Consider the following 13,950-nt stretch of genomic DNA (forward strand, 5'->3'; position numbering starts at 1 on the left):
TGGACTGGGAGTCAAGAGGCCAGAGTTCCACTCATGTCCAACTATTTTACTGTTCATAGATTTCGGTAAGTTATTCTCCTTCCTGAGCTGAGCTGAGATTATTTTAATAAGATCATGTGGGAAGCTCTGATGAATTTCAGTTCATGCCTTCTATCTAATACATGTCTATTGACATGTCTATTTTTTGGGTTTATTTTGTTTTCTAGTCAAGAAGCTAATTTATCTATCTTAAGAACTCTGTGGGGGCACCTGGGTGGCTATGTTGGTTAAGCGTCCAACTTAGGCTCAGGTCATGATTTCATAGTTCATGGGTTCGAACCCTGCATCAGACTCTGTGCTGACAGCTCGGTGAGTCTGGAGTCTGCTTCTGATTCTGTGCTTCTCTCTCTCTGCCTATCCTGTACTCACACTCTATCTCCCTCTGTCTCTCAAAAATAAATAAAATGTGGAAAACATTAAAAAGAGAATTCCAGAAAAAGAGGGGTGCCTTGGTGGCTCAGTCAGTTAAGTCTCTGACTCTTGATTTCTGCTCAGGTCATGATCTTATGGTTTGCAAGTTTCAAATACTTCCTCTCTGCCCTTTCCCCTTGCTCACACACACATGCATGCTCCCCACTCCACCCCCACTGCTTCTCTCTAAATAAATAAATAAACTTAAAAAAATTCCAGAGGAAGAATCTGTTAATTCAACTGTGGAGTTTACCAGATGAGGAAAATAGTGACTAAAGCAAACACACACACACACACACACACACACTCTCACCACACATGCACATGCACACACATACACACTCCTTTGATGTTTTTGGTGGCAATCCCTTCTGAGGACAAATATGTCAGGACTTAGGGAGAAATTTTAAATTGCTATGCCATTGCCATGCTTAACAGAGTTAAAAGAAAGAAGGAAAACTAACATGACTTTTTTTTATTAACATGATTTCTTATCCAACTGTGGCCCATGCATCAAAATTCTTATCCTAATGTATAATGCATATAGTTCATGGTGATGACCCTTGGGGACTGCTTTTGCTGCCCTTTCATTTGTAGCTCCTGCTGAACTTGGAGCTGAATGAAGGTAGAGAATCTCTCAAACCCCGCTCTGTCTCCACTGCCCCGTCAGTTTACAGTGCTCCACAAATACCTGTTTAATCAAATGAAATTGAATTAAATCACCCTCTTCAACGATTCTCAGAGTTTGCCATTTGCAAAGAAAGGGAGAAATCAATGGAATCAGGTCTTTTCCCTAGAATAGAAAAAGATGCAGTCAGGATTGGAAGCTCAGTGTGCCTGACTCCCAGTTGACTTGTGTTCCATGAAACTATTCTCTCTTGTAAGATTATTATTTAGCACAGCCAAGTTAGTGAACCCAAGGGACTTCAGGCTGCACACAGAAAATCCCTGATTGGCCCCCACCCACCGGGAGGCCCGTTCAAGTGTTAGTGGATACCAACAATTCTACTGCAGAGCAATAATTTCATCCTGTGAGTTGAGGGCTTTGATCGCCTCGGTGCTAATAACCTTGGGGGATCTCACAAGTAAACGATCAGGCGTTGATCCTTTTATTTAAATGAAGTGTCTTATTCCACCAGCACATGTTTCTTTGCTTTTAAGAGTTTAAATACCAGTCACTATGGAGAAACAGATGGGGGAATGAACATCAGGAAGAAGGGGAAATTAAGAAATGTCAAACAATCTGACTCTGTCGTCACAGTGATTGCCCTTCCATTTTCCCCTCAGCCCCCTTCTCCCGGTGTCAAGGGCATCCAAGTCATTAGTTAGAAAAGCTTAGCACCTCATGAGGAGTGTGTATTATTCCACTCTTCAAGACAGAGAACTAGTTAAGACCAAAAGAGAATAAGTCTCTGATGGCAAAAGAGGATTGTTATTTTGGGATTTGGGGTTCTGACCAGCAACCCCCAAGTTACCTTTTTTCTCTGACCATGGACATGAGATCATTGGAGATACTTATACAAATGCTTGTGTGAAATTAAAACACTGAGAGCAAAGAAAATGCATTTTTCAAGGGAAAACATTTATATGAAGATATGCATCTCATTAGGCTCATTTGATTCTTTAAAGTTGTTCCTTTTGAGTGAAGAGGAATGAAAAATCCTCTATAATTACATAACCATAAAATCTGATGACTCAATGATTCAGTTTTATATAGGATATATTGGTAGTCAAAATATGAAAAAAATATTTTGGAAGAGTTATTCCTAAATGAAATGGATTCACCACGTAAACTAGAGAGTTTTGCATCCCCAGAGGTGTCCAATCATAAATTAGATCATTATTTGGCAAATATATTATAGAAATCAGTTCTGTAAAACATTCAATCCACCGTTCATATACTGGAGGATCACCTGGGGCATTGGTTAAAAAATAATCATTAAAATCTCTAGTGATACATTCAGGAATGTACATTTCAAATAATTTAACAGAAAATTCTGATAAATCCTAAATTCTGAGAAGTCTTCATAAACACATTTGGACTTGATGATAATTTACTGCCATTTCAGACTGTATTACTTCTTCGTTTACATTTCTTCCTTAAAAGAATCCTGTTTGTTTGAAAGAAGTAAGGGTGGGGTAGTACATCAACAAGGTTCCTGAGATAGGAGCAACAGAAACAAATTTTGTTAAAACAGTTCTCACAGGGGCGTCTGGGTGGCTCAGTTGGTTGAGTGTCTGACTTCAACTCGGGTCATGATCTCATGGTTCTTGGGTTCAAGCCCTGCATCGAGGTCTGTACTGACAGTCCAGAGCCTGAAGCCTGATTTGAATTCTGTGTCTCCCTCTCTTTCTGCCCCTCCCCTGTTTATGCTCTGTCATTCTCAAAAATAACCATTAAAAAGAAAAATTATCCAGCACCAAAGAGAAAATAGTGCAAAATCCTGGCCTCAGAAGCATATGACCTGCAGTTACTCTTGTGAACCCGCATGGCTGCTTCTTTATCTCTTGAAAGCCTTGTTTATAAAATAACTCAGTTCCAGTTAGTTTCAGATTCCCAGATTAAGGTTCAAAACTTTAAGACAAAAGTCATACTAATTGGAAATGAAGAGATAAAATTACCTGTTAACGTATGACATGATCTCATGTATAGTAAGTCCCCCCAAATTCACCAGAAAGTTACTAGAACTAATAAATAAATCTGCAAAGTTTCAGGGTACAAGACCAACATACAAAAGTCAGCTGTGTTTCTTTTTTTTTTTTAAATTTTCTGTTTTTTTATTTATTTTTGAGAGAGAGAGACAGCACGAGCAGGGGAGGGTCAGAGAGAGAGGGAGACACAGAGTCCGAAACAGGCTCCAGGCTCTGAGCTGTCAGCACAGAGTCCAACACGGGGCTTGAACCCACAAACCATGAGATCATGACCTGAGCGGAAGCTGGACGCTTAACCGACTTAGCCACCCAGGTGCCCCAAGTCAGCTGTGTTTCTATACATCACTAATGAACAACCCCAAAAGGAAAAGAAGTGGGCAATTTAATTTACAATAACATCTAAAAGAATCAAATATTAGGAATAAGTATAACCAAAGAGGTGAAAGTCTTATTCATGGAGAACTACAAGATGTTGCTGAAAGAAATCAGGGAGGACCTAAATAAAAAGAAAGATACCCTGTGTTCATGGACAGGATGACTTAACATTGTTTAGATGCCAATACTTTCCAAAGAAATCTACAAATTCAACACAATTCCTACCAAAATTCTAGCAGCTTTTTTCTTTATGATATAAAAAAGCTAATTCTCAAATTCTCATGGATTTGTAACGTGGTCTGAACATCCAAAACAATCTTGAAGAAGAAGAATGAATTTGGAGGGTTCACACTTGCCATCGTTGAAACTTACTATAAAACCATTGTAATTACAACAGTATGAAACTGGCTTAAGGACAGACATACAGACCAATGGAATTGAAAAGAGGGCACAGAAATAAACTCTCTAAAATTTATGGTCAAGTTGTTTTCAAAATGTGGGCCAAGAAGATCACAATATTGCTTGAAAAATTGGATATTCACATGCAAAGGAAGGGGATTGGACCCTTACCTAACACCAAATACAAAACTAAACTCAAAATGGATCAAGGACCTAAACTTAGGAGTAAAAACTACAAAACTCTTAGAAGAAAACATTGGAAAAAAATTTTCATGACATTGGATTTGGCAATGATTTCACAAATATGACATTGAAATCACAGGCAACAAAAGAAAAAACAGATAAATTGGACTTCATCAAGTTAAGAACCTTTATGCATCAAATAACACAATCAAGAAAAAATATTTGTAAATTCTATATCTGACACGAGATTAATATACACAATATATAAAGTACTCCTATAACTGAAAAACAATAAAACCCCCAAAGAATTCAATTCAAAAATGGGCAAACAACTTGAACAGACATTTTTCCAGACAAGATATCCAAATGGCCAGTATGAACTTGAAAAGATGCTTAGTATCCTTAATGATTAGGGAAATGAAAATGAAAACACCAATGAGGTACCTCTAAACTTCACACTGACTTGGATGGCTAATATAAAAACAAAAACAAACAAAATAAGGCAAAGATGTGAGAAATTGAAATATTGCTGTGTTACTGGCAGGAACTGGCAGGAATGTAAAATGATGCAGTCACTATGGAAAATGATTTTGTTCCTTAAACCAAAAAAGACCTACTGTAGGATTCTTTCTCTATATATATCCCCCAATAGAATTGGGATGTATATTTCAAAAAGGAAATGTAATATATATTAAATATATAGATTATATATACTGTGTATATATTATTTACATAATATGTGAAAGATGTATACATCTTAAGGATATATAGGTATACATATGTATGTATATATATGACTCAAACAGATATCTGCACACTAAAGTTCACAGCATCATTATTCACAAAAGTCAAAGGTGAAGAAAAAAACCAAATGACCATCAAGAAAGCAATTCACTTATTTAAGTGAATTATGGTTTATACATACCATGGAATATTATTCACCAATAAAAAGGAATGAAATTTTGATATAGGCTATGGATAAACTTTGAAAACACTATGCTAAGTAAAATAAGCCAGACATAAAAGGCCAAATACTGTGTGACCCCACCTATATGAGGTCCCTAAAACAGGTAAATTTGTAGAGATAGAAAGTAGAGTGTAGGTTATTAGGGGCTGGGTAGGAGGAGGAACGTGCAGTGACTACTTAAAGGGTATAGAGTTTCCCCAAAGGAAAATCAGGAAGGGACAGAGAGCTGATGTTCTCAGCAGATGTATCAGAAGGGAGACTAATCTCTGTATCCACAAACTATTAATCTGTCAAAGTCTCATCTGCATAACAAAAGGATGATTCAACCAGTGCTGGCAGATATAATTTGTGTCTGCTGCTCTAAAGATTCCATTAATTCTTGGTTATTTAATGTATACCTCAATTAACTTAGTATCAAAGACTTCTTATAGAAGGGATCAAACACTTCTGTTCTTCCCAAAGGTGATTTAAGAATAACTGAACTTAAATTTATTTATTTGAAATGGATAGTATGCAGTACACTTCATACAACACCTCTAGGATCTTAAACTTACCCAACTCACTTGTCTGTGTTACTGCCTGGTCCTTGTAGACATTTACATGGAAACCTGGGCTTCCGTTGAGTTGGAAAGCATATGCAAGACAGGTTGATTGAATCAACTTTGACTCCAAGAGAAGACTCGGATGACCACTGAACTCCAGATACCTGTTGAGGCTGACGATCCCTGGAGGGAAGGCCACACCTTCAAAGCTCTAAAGGCAGGAGCAAGGCAGATAGAGGTCCTCCTGAGAGCCATGCCAGACACAGCCTCTCATTCCTGACACGTCCCCATCTTCTCTTAGCTCTTTGCTTCGCTCGTTTTTCTTCATAGCATTTATTACTACAGATGTGTTCTTTATTCATGGGTTTACTTGCTGCTTCCTCACTTAGGATGTGTCTAGAACGAAGGAAGGACCTTTGGTTTGTTCACTGCTTGGCTCAGAGCACCTAGTACAGCGTGGGCACATCCCACTAGCACAAAGCAGGAAGATTATAAATATTTGGTGAAAGAATAAATGCGCATTCTAATTCTGAAAGGTCAACTTTTAAAAACTTCCTCAGCATCTCCTTCTCCCACAAAACTGAAATTATGTCTGAATCACAGGGCTTCACCTGGCCTTGTCTGCTGTCTTCTTTCATAACCAGTAAGCAGATGCCACTGTTTACGTGCTTCTCTCTCCACTGGATTCTTCCTCTTCAAATACAGAGATGGTGTGAGCCGCTCAGGGAACATTTATGAAAGGAGTAAAGTAAAGCGTGATTTGGGAAGTGAACTTTTACCAAGAGTGAACCCTAACAAATAAGCTTTTAAAAGTAGAATGTAATCTTTTTCTCTTCTCCCTCTTGGTCAAATTCAAGAAAGTGTATTGATTCTGATTTGTTGTCCTAGTTATTTAAGCTTCTTGCTTCTAGCTGAGAATACTAAGATTAAAAGATAAAGGTTGAGACAAAGGTGGATTGTAGAATGCTAAAAATATCTGTGATTATCTTTTGAACAGAGTCAGTATAGTAGGATCTAAATTAATCCTGGATTACTAATTTTTTTATGATCAATCATATGAGAGATCAAAGAAAGGCCGTATTACAATTTTTGATCTTTATAAACTAGCTCCCAAGGTTTAAGTGAGTTCAAGAATATATGAATTAAAAGGAAATTGAAGGGCACCTGGATGGCTCAGTTGGTTAAGCATTGGACTTTGGCTCAGGTCATGATCTCATGGTTTGTGAGTTCGAGCCCCACATCAGGCTCTGTGCTGACAGCTCGGAGCCTGCAGCCTGCTTCAGATTCTGTCTCCCTCTCTCTGTCCCTCCCCACTTGCTCTCTGTCTGTCTCTCTCTCAAAAACAAATAAACATTAAAAAATAAATAATTCAAGTACACTTAAAAATTATAGTATGAGAGTTAATTATTTTATAATTTTCATAGGAATATATGAATTAAGCATCTAGAATATATGGAAAATAAATACATGCATTCATACATATACCCATACATCACACACTTACATTTGTATATAGGTTAATATTTTGTATTTTGTGTAATTTTACATATGACATTTTCCCCCATTTCACTAAATATTCTTTAAAATTGCAATAGCTATTGGGGCACCTAAGTGGCTCAGTTAGTTAAGTGTCCAACTTCACCTCAGTTCATGATAATTGCAGTTTGTGAGTTTAAGCCTCAAATTGGGCTCTGTGCTGACAGCTCAGAGCCCGGGGCTGGCTTCGGATTCTGTGTCTCCCTCTCACTCTTTGCCCTTTCCCCATTCATAGTCTCTCTCTCTCTCTCTCTCTCTCTCTCTCTCCCTCTCTTTCTCAAAAATAAATAAACATTAAAATAAAATTGCAGTAGCTATTTTTCAATATTTGGATCTTTCATTTACTCAGTCCCTTACTGCAGGGCATTGATAGACTGATAGATTGAAAAACTCACCACAAATCTCTAGGCTTCTCTGTATTCCTGTAATGCTACTTAGAGACTTCTGCTATAGGGGCACGTGGGTAGCTCAGCTGAGCATCTGACCCTTAATTTTGCCTCAGGTCATGGTCTCACAGTTCGTGAGTTTGAGCCCGTCATCAGGCTCTGTGCTGATGGTGTCAAGCCTGCTGGGATTCTCTCTCCCTCTCTCTCAACCTCTCTTCCTCTCAAACATGTATGCACTCTCCTTCTCAAAAAAAAAAAAGAGAGAGAGAGAAAGTTCTGCTATAAAACAGTGAAGTCCGTTTCCACACAGGTCTCTATGACATGCTTTGACTAATGGAATGTGGTAGAAGTGGCTACACAGGCTTTGAGCCTACACATCGGGAGCTCTTGTCAACTTCTGCTTCCCTCCTTGGAAACCAGACAAGTCCATGCTCACCTTCTGGTGATGGCTGCAGGGGAAGCACATGAGAAGCAGGTTCCCGGTTCTTCAGTTCCCCAGCTGACAGTCATCTGACGTCCAGTCGCAGAATGGCCTGTCTAGTGGCAGATGACCACAGGCGAATGAGCAAGTCCGTCCAAACAGAGAAGAAGCAAGCAGCTGAACCAGGAAGCGTCTGGCCATCATCTATTTACATGGCTTTCGTTTGTTCCATTCTGTTTTTTCTTATTGTGGGAAAATAGACGTAAAGTAACTTTTTTACCATCTTAACTATAAAATTGCATTAAGTATATTCACAATGCTGTGCAACGTTCGCAATTATTTCCAGAATTTTCATCATCCCAAACAGGAACTTTATACCCGGGAAGCAGCAGCTCTTGATTCCCTCCTCCCCGTAGCTTTGGTAATCTCTTTTCTACTTTCTGTTTCTATGAATTTTCCTACTCTAGATAACTCATGCAAGTATAATCATGCAATATTTGGCTTTTTGTGTCTGGCTTATTTCAGACTTAGTATAATATTTTCAAGATTCACCGATGTTGTAGCATGTATTGGCACTTCATTCCTTTTTTTTTTTTCCTGAATAGTATTTGATGGCATGTATCTACCACATTTGGTTTATCCACTCATGTGTTGATGGACATGTGGAATTTTTCCACCTCTTGGGTGTTGTGAATAAGAGTGCTGGGAAAACTGGTGCACTAGTCTCTGGGTGAGGGCCTGTGTTCAGTTTTTCGGGTAGCTACCTTAAAGTGGAATTGCTGTGTCAAATGGTGATTCATCATTTTCAGGAACTACCAACTGTTTTCCATTGGCACTACATCAGTTGACATTCTTCCAGCAATTCACAAAGGTTCTAGTTTCCCTACATCCTTGAAAATATTTTTTATTTTCAGTCTTTTTTTTTTTTTAATTTGAGAGAGAGAGAGAGCGAGCACAGGGAATAGGCAGAGAAAGATGGAACCTTAAGCAGGTTCCATACTCAGCACAAAGCCTGACACAGGCCTGGATCTCACAACCCTAAGATCACAGCTTGAGCCAAAATCAAGAGTTGGATGCTTAACTAATTGAACAAGCCAGGTACCCCTTCAGTTTTTTTATAATAGCCATCCTATGAGTGTGAAGTGGTATCTCATTCTGCTTTTGATTTGCATTTTCCTAATGACCAAAGATGTTGAGCCTTTTTTATGGATTTATTGGCCACTTGTATGGTTTCTCAAGGGAAATGTTTGTTTAAGTCCATTGCCCACTTTTTAATTTGGTTGTGTATCTTTTTGTTATTGACCTGCAGGAGTTGTTAATTTTTTGTGTGTGTTTATTCATCTTTGACAGAGAGAGAGAGACCGTGTGAATGAGTAAGAGACAGAGGGAGACACCAAATCCCAAGCAGGCTCCAGGCTCCAAGCTGTTAGCACAGAGCCCCAAGTGGAGCTGCAAGATCATGACTTGAGCCAAAGTTGGACACTTAGCCGACTGAGCCACCCAGGTGCCCCCGCGGGAGTTCTTTATATGTAAACCTGTCCTACTACATCATGAACCCAGAGCTCGCCAACCATTCATGACCACTATCATCAGTGTAGACTTTCGCACATAGCAGGCTCTCAATGTATATTGGGTAAATTAAATTATTACCAAATCATAATAACAGTACCTAGATACCAGATAGGTTGGCATTTCCTTTTAAACTGAAGTGCATTTGTCTCTGATGAGGGTATGTGCTTCTAACCTTTTCAAACACTGTGCATAGCACTGAACCGTGCCATAAACACTTATTAATCCCTTTGGGGGCCTTAGAATGGTCCATAATTTAACTTAGTATTCTGATTTAAAAAAAAAAAAGAAAAAGGGCACTTGGGTGGTTCAGTTGGTTAAGCATCTAACTTCTGCTCAAGCCACGATCTCGCAGTCTGTGGGTTTAAGCCTGGCCTCTTGCTCCATGTTGACAGCTCAGAACCTGGAGCCAGCTTTGGATTTTGTGTCTCCCCCGTCCCCTCTCTGCCCCTCTTCCACTAATTCTCTCTCAAAAACAAATAAATATTAAAAATTTAAAAAGAAGAAAAAAGAAGAAACTGAAAACTTGAGGAAAAGGAAAAATAGAAGGAAGAAATTACCAAAAAAAAATGAAGACTTTTGCCCCATCTAGAAAATATCTAGCGTTTGTAGATTTTTTTTTTCCTTTTGACAGCAAAGAAACAGGATGCCACAGTGTGGTCTGCTTTGAGAAAAAGCTAACAATAGCGAAAAGAAACCCCACGTTGGCATGCTGGCATTGCACAGGAACGGGAAAGCGATGGAGAGAGGCCATTGAGAGAGCCCACCGGTCCTCACACACTTCTCCTTATCTGATTAGCAGAGAACTAGAGACAACAAAGGAAATTAGGTCTTCCATCGTTCTCATTAAAGGCTCTGGGAGTTTGAGTGCTGCTGAGCTGAGCACTTCAAGGTTTTGGGAAAGGGAAGTGCTGTTCCTTATTTCTGCCACCTTCACTGTGCTGGAGGAAATAAGAAATGGCTCTGAGACTAATAATAGTAGAAACGGCATCCAAAGCTGTGGAGTCCAGTGCCACTTTCTAAAGGGAGTATAAATAATTAAGCATCTCTACAGGCAAGCCAGAAGGAAGAAAGGGAAAAGAATTGAAAAGTGTAGCTGCCATTTCACCTCTGCTCTGCCCTTATTCCTTAAGGGGAAAGGATCCGGGGAGGGAGCAATTATAAAATTGTGGCATTGGAAAGAACATTTGCTTGTTCACTGATTTATTCATTTATTCAGTGGCTAGTGAGTGTTTATTATCCAAGACCAGTCAAGAGGCTACTGGCTAGGAACTTTGATATTATCTACTAGACTTCTTTATTCTTTCAATGAAGAACCATCCAAACAACAAACCTGCAAGGGGAGTGCTGTGCACACAAATGACACCTGTTTTATCCAAACCTGGAGCTACAACCTAGTTTCCTGACTTGCCTGTGAATATGCTTTTAAGGACATGCCACTTTAACTTTTAAAAACATGCTTTTTCTGGGGCACCTGCGGGGCTCAGTTGGTTAAGTGTCTGATTCTTGATTTCTGCTTAAGATGAATTCTCACCTACCCCCATCTGCTCCTCCTATGATGCCCCATCTCAGGAAAAGCAAACCCTCCTCTTCCACTTGCTCATGTGAACTACTCTGAGTGATAGATTCCTCTCCTCCCTGCGTTCTCCACATGCAATCCGTCAGCAAATTTTCTCGGCTCTAACTTCAAAATATACACAGAAATCAACCATTTTTCTCCATGTCACTACAGCCACTCTGAACCAAGGCACCTTGTGTTTTGCCTGGACTCTCACAATAGTCCCCTAACTGGGCATCCTACATCTCCTTGCATCTCAGTCCAGTCCAACATAGCAGCATAAATCACTCTGCTTGAAATGGCCCAACAGCTACCCACCTCACTCAGACTAATAACCAAAACCTTAACTGTCTCACCTGGACTTCTGCTATCTTTCAGGTCACACCCCCAACCCCTCCCAGAAAGATGGCTGTTCTTTCTGAGGCAGCCATCTTGCCCCCTGCCATTCCTCACATGTACTAAGCCTGCCCTGTCTCAGGGTATTTGCATTCGCTGCTCCCACTGTCCTTAGTGCTTTTCTGCTAGACTTCCACCTGGTTCGTCTTTACTTCATAGAAATCTTTGCTAACACCAACACCTAATTTCTCTGGCCCCTTCCTCTGCTTTATTTTTCATTTTTCATTGTCACCATCTGACACATGCTTTTCTTATTGTCTTCTCCTTCTAGAACAGAAGCACCATGAAAGCAGGGACTTGACTTTATTTATTTCTGTTTCCTTCTACTCCACTGCCTTAGCTCCAGGACTCTAAAGCTCTAATTTTAAAGAGGCCATTTTCTCCCTGCACCTTCTATGTAAACAAAAAATTGTGGAACGCCTGGGTGGCTCAGCCAGTTGAGTGTCCAAATTCAGCTCAGGTCATGATATCACATTCGTGGGTTCGAGCCCCACGTCGGGCTCTCTGCTGACAGCTAGCTCAGAGCTTGGAGTCTGCTTCAGATTCTGTGTCTTCCTCTCTCTCTGACCGTCTCCTGTTCCCACTGTCTCTCTCTGTCTCTCAAAAATAAAGAACATAAAAAAATTAATTAATTAATTAATGTTTCAAATACTTCAGCAGGCCAGGTTGTTGGATCATTTGATACAAATTGTTTTATGTTCCTTACACAAAACACAAATATGATTATCTTAACTGATGTTGAGAAAGCATTTGGGAGAATCCAACAAGTCCTCCTAGTGAAACAAACAATCATTAAAGAGGAAAAGGATAGTTTCATAATTTGATGAAATATTCTTATCTTAACATTCTTTTGAAAAATAAGAAAAACAAGACAAAGAGAATGGGATTACCACTTTTGGTTAATATATTCATGGGGGTTTATGCCACACATGTAATTGATACAGTGTTAGACCTATTTGAAAGCATGATTATTCTTATTTATAGGCAATGAGATGAAAAAACTCAAGGGCCATCTGAAAACTATGAAAACCAATAAAAAATATTCAGGGCAGTGGCTTTGTAAAAAAGGGGCACCTGGATGGCTGAGTCAGGTAAGCATCTGACTCTTGATCTCAGCTCAGGTCTTGACCTCAGGGTCATGAGTTCAAGCCCCTCACTGGGCTCCACCCTGCACCTGAAGCCTACTAAAAATAAAAATAAAGAAAGAAAGAAAAAAATTCTTAGTTGTTTTCCTATACTAGAGCTATAACTAGATAAAAAGTTTTATGAAGAAAACCAAATTCTTAAAACACTGACATTGTTTTGAAGAAGTACATAGAAATCTATTTAACAAAAAATGTTCAGGACTTGCATGTGGTCATTTTCAAAGAGGAAATATAACTTGAGCAAACTCCATAAAAACTATTTGTTGGGGGGAAAAGACCAAATGTTTGTATAGCATCAGATCTTTCTAAGGTAATATGCCAATTGGATACTTTTTCTGTAGTAAGTCTATAATTTCCCTATCATAAACCTATATACTTCTATAAGAAAAAAACATTCAAATATTATTAAAGGTACCTGAAAGATTAATTATCACTTAATTGCATGACTTATGAATTAATGGAGTGGACAGCTTACAGAAAAATAATATAGGAAATAATTGTGATGCAGAAATATCAGGGACAGGTGTGCCTGGGTGGCTGAGTCAGTTGTGTGTCTGACCCTTGATTTTGTCTCAAGTCATGGTCCCAGGGTCATGGAATCCAGTCCTGTGTTGGGATCTTCTCTGAGCATGGAGCCTATTAAGTTTCTCTCTCTCTCTCTCTCTCTCTCTCTCTCTCTTTCTCTCTCTCTCAAAGAAAAAAAAAAGAAATATCAGGAATAAATAAGGACTGAATTTTAATAATGGTATTCATACCAAAAAAACCTTCCTTAGATAACACATTTCACTTTGGAAACAGATCATCTGTGACCATTGATGATTTAAACAGTTTAAATTTCACAGGCGTATTAGTCATCTTTGGCATGGCAATAAACAGGGCATAATCTCAGTGGTGTAGAGCAAGAAGCCTACCTTTCTCACTCAGATTATATGTCAGCAGCAGCAAGTGGCTGCAATTGCTCTTTCTTATTTTCTCACTTTGGGGCCCCAGCTGAAGGAGCCGTCCCTCCTTGAAGAGTACCATTTTCCTGGGGAGGCAAACAATAAATGTCTAATGGGAATCACACTCCTTTCAGGTGGATTCACAAAGGTCCCATTCTTTCAGATTCATTGTCTGAAGCAGGTCAGAAGACCAAGCCCAATGCCCAGGGGTCAGGGGTAAGTAATCCTTCCATGGTGAGGAAGATGGGCACTAAAAGTCATGTCAAAATGAGCAGACATATAATCCTTCTCCAAGGAGGTGGGGTGAGGTGGGATAATTGGGGAAAGATTTACTGTCTGGCTGGTAGACTTCCTAAGAGTCAATTTCTAGGTTGGTAAGTAAGGTTCTCTCTTGCTCAATTCTTTTCCCCTTGACCCTGCTCCTCGTCTT

This window comes from Suricata suricatta, chromosome 15 (assembly GCF_006229205.1).
Source record: "Suricata suricatta isolate VVHF042 chromosome 15, meerkat_22Aug2017_6uvM2_HiC, whole genome shotgun sequence".
Taxonomy (NCBI): Eukaryota; Metazoa; Chordata; class Mammalia; order Carnivora; family Herpestidae; genus Suricata; species Suricata suricatta.